This window comes from Lactuca saligna, chromosome 8 (genome assembly GCF_052625555.1).
Source record: "Lactuca saligna cultivar CGN05327 chromosome 8, ASM5262555v1, whole genome shotgun sequence".
NCBI lineage: Eukaryota > Viridiplantae > Streptophyta > Magnoliopsida > Asterales > Asteraceae > Lactuca > Lactuca saligna.
In genome coordinates, this window is record NC_136424.1 from 237,131,561 (window position 1) to 237,135,422 (window position 3,862).

At 30.2% G+C, this 3,862-nt stretch overlaps 1 long non-coding RNA gene across 2 annotated transcripts; it reads right to left on the bottom strand.

The window, feature by feature from the left end:
• Positions 1 to 2,685, bottom strand: LOC145012483 (uncharacterized). Of its 2 annotated transcripts, none has more exons than XR_013664534.1 (3): positions 2,524 to 2,685; positions 399 to 846; positions 1 to 321 (listed from the first exon to the last, which is right to left on the bottom strand). It is a non-coding gene; the product is annotated as an uncharacterized LOC145012483 (long non-coding RNA). The 2 variants fall into 2 exon arrangements; XR_013664535.1 differs by lacking the exon at positions 1 to 321 and having other exon boundaries at positions 341 to 541; positions 627 to 846.
• Between the last annotated feature and the right edge of the window lie 1,177 nt (positions 2,686 to 3,862).

Below are 3,862 nucleotides of genomic sequence, written 5' to 3' on the forward strand. Positions count from 1 at the left end.
AGATATTGAAGATTTAATTAGAAAACAAACAATTTGAAGCATTAATCAAGAAATACAGATGAAGCATTGCATTTGAAACATGTTAAACCACCTAATCATAACTTTAGATAAAGTTACATTTCATTATACTGATACATTATCTTAATCCAAATCTTGCAAAATAGTTGGAAACTAAAAAATCATATATTTAATATACCTCTTTTTGCATCATCAGTTTGTAGTTCGAATAAACCACATAAGAGTTTTCATCTGAATACTTGCCCACAAACTTTGCACATTTGTTGCATGTCTTGAAAGTGATAAAACAATGTGGTTCGAAACCTAAAAAGTTTTACAAAATTAGTCGTAATAAGTATAAAAAAAAACATTTTTAAATGTTATAATGACCAAAAAGATACATTGTATCCATGCATGCCTAACTGCCTTCGTAATCAAATCATTGATTCATCTAAGCAGCAACCAAATGAAACCTAAAAGAACTCAACACAAGTAAAAAAGTATCAGAGCTCACTCCATAGAATAAAGTCAGCCAAAGCAATACCTGGGATTCAAAAACAAAACCCAATATTTAATTATTTAATTTCTTTCTTTGTCAAAATCTCATAAAAAAAGACTAAATCATCAACCTTGCAATCTCACTATCCGTGAGTAATCAAAATCAAATAGTTGTAGCTTTCTGGACAAATACATGAACATAATTTGAGTATTAACCATATTATTGTTTAAACATCCACTCTCTTTTTGCGGACTGCAGTCACCCATATTTCTTCCATAAACTCTCAATAAAAGAATTCACCACAAACTTGATGAACATGTCAAAGTGAATACCCGATTGAATTTGTTTTCCTATAAATTAATAAAAATGCATGTTATTAGTAGTTCATAAGTTCCAAAAATCCATGATAAAATCTAAGAGCAAGTTGAACAGTAAACTCAAGCTTTCATTCAAATGAGAAATTGTTAAAGGAACAATAAGATTTTTTTTCTGTATAATTAAAATATATGTTTAATATTAAGAAAACCATTTGTACGTTGTGTGACTTTGAAGTAAGTCAAAGGTGCAATTGTGTAATAATGGAAAGATATTAAAGATTGCAGCTAATAATGGAATCTTGTTCTTACTAATATTGTTAGGCTGGTGATTAAGTGGGTGTGATTAATGACTTCACATGTAAAAACTCTTTGGTAATATATCGATCCCCTTTGTTGGAGGAATCATATTTTCGATATTCTCCTCTCAATTTTTGCAGTTGCAATAGCCTTAAATGAATGACAACATGAACAACTATTTAAACCCCATAAATTGAAATAGAAATCAGAGTTTTTTTTATATATATATTTTTTTGTGTAATTATACAAAACTAATAAAAACTTCAAAAAAGATTTTATTTAACATTCTAAAACTGAATTGCAAAAGAAACCTTGTAAGTTGGTTACAATCGTTGTGAATGCCTCAAAGGCATTTCATCGGACATGTTGTGAGCAAAGCTGATAAGAACAGCAAGTTCTAATTTCAGAAATCATATCGACATGAAAAAAATTAAAAAAAAAGGTAACGGAATAAGACATTACATTCCATGATCATGTTTGATTGTCATGTAGGATGGAATGTAGGGATTTTTGTATTCAATGTAAATATGTTTGCATAGTTTGAACTCTATGGTATACATTATTTACTATAATTATTGAATTATTTATTTTAAAAATAAATAAACATAATAATTTTAAATACTTTTAGAAAATAAAACTTTAATTTAACGAAAGTCATGAAATTTAGTAAAGAAAGATGTGTCGTTAAGAGCTATATACATAAAAATAGGTTATGTTGCAAATGTTTCATTCCATTGAATGATGGAAAAAAATACCTATGAAAGGAATGAAAATTAACAAAACGAAAGGAATCATATTTCTTCAAGAATAGTATAATCCATTCTATCTTAAAGATCAACAACTTTTTTGTTCCCCTATGGAATGAACCATTCCATTTCTTTCTCAATTTCATCATACCAAGCACTATCACAAGGACATATATTATTTTAAAAAGTATAGCCCATGTTACTCTAACTCACATTAATCGTCATTAAAAGATGTCAAACAAATAGAAAAATGTGCGAAGAAAAACAAAAGAATAGGATTAAAAGTACATTAGCAATGAGACTAAAATTTTTGATTATCAAGGGAAATTAGCACCAAAGAAATTGGATATTATAGCTTAAATATCTCTCATTCCATTATACATACACACATTTTCTATTTTATTCAGTGTAACTACGTATATAGCTTAATAAATTAAGTTCTTTCCTCGTTTAATCCATCAAGTCAAAAAGAAATAACAATTTAGACAAGTTCATTTGTAACTTTAGTTTTCCACCATGAGTCAGAAGCTTATTTACAACGGTACAAAGGGGAATATTAAATGTTGATATATCAGGAACAATATAGTTTCTGAATGAAAGAAAATACTTGGTTTTGGAAGAAAAAAATACCATGGCAATCCTTATTTTATCATCAAGTTCATCATACCTATTGTTTAGTCTCCCAAATTTGTTAATGTTCTGCTGATCCTCCCATGTCACTGGTTTCAGAGCCACCACTAGCCTTTGATTTCCATAAAAATTGATAGTGAGGCAAAAAAGTAGAAAGCTCCAAGATAACCAAAAAAGATGAAACTATAGATAGAGAAAAGGAAAGAAAAAAAACTAAGAAAGTAATTAAATATAACTTTCACCTGCTCAATGATTGATACTGGGAGGTGATGTTTGATGAGACAGAAGAAAAAGTTTTAGCTTTCTGGTGTCCACTGTACAGCATAAGGCATCAATGGTAGTATAAGTGTTAAAAAGACTTCCAATCTTAAATATCTTCATGAAGAAAAGGTTTCACTTTAGTTGTACAGATTTATAATATTCTAATTCACTTAAACAACCACAAAGGTAGCAAATCGAACTAAAAAAGGAAGAGATGAAGCTAGTGAGGAAGGGCAAGTGTGGATGTAAATGATATCATCCGTAATTGAAGTTCATGAAGGATCTAACTGAAATCAGATTTCATCAATTTTAAAAATCATTGCTCCAAATAAATAAAAAGGTGAAGAATCTAGTTTCAGACTTCTGGTCCTCAAGTTATCAATCATTTTAAAAATGCTATTTCCATGTCGATGTCTGTAATATCGCAAGTCACAACACCGAATTCCTAAATTAGGATTCGAAAATATACTATTTTTGATTCATATTTAAATTTTACTTTCAGAGTTTAATCTTTTCGACCATTAACCCTAACATGTAGCAAACAAACTAAAAATGAGATGTTAGTAATACAAACGTACAACATACCTAATAAAAGCTTAAAACTTTAAGATAATAAGCTAGATATCCAAAAGAAGACCCTACCGCGTTGCTAACGGAGCACAAAAGATCATCGTCGCCTAAGGAGAAGAGTTGTATGACACGTGGATTGAAGAAACTGCACTGGGAAGAAAAAGGCGTAGAGCCATAATCGATTACAAAAAGAAACGGATACGATTTCTGGAAAAGAAATAGATAGAAAACGATGAAGTTGAGGGCGGTAGCTCGTTGAAGACAGAAGGTGCAAAGAACTCAATACAGAGATATATATTGGACCTGAAGCGGTGAAATGTAATTGGATGTGTGAGGCGGTGAGAAGATGAGGAAGATAGATGAGGAATACACCTTAAAGCGGTGTACAGAGAAAACACCACGTAACACAACACGTGTTAAAACAATAATACAGACGTCGACAATTAAAAAAACAATAATCCAGACACAGAAGAGAAAAAAATAAAGGAAAACAAAAAAGAAAAAACCCACCAATAGGATGCAAGAATTGTTCACCAAGGAGTTGT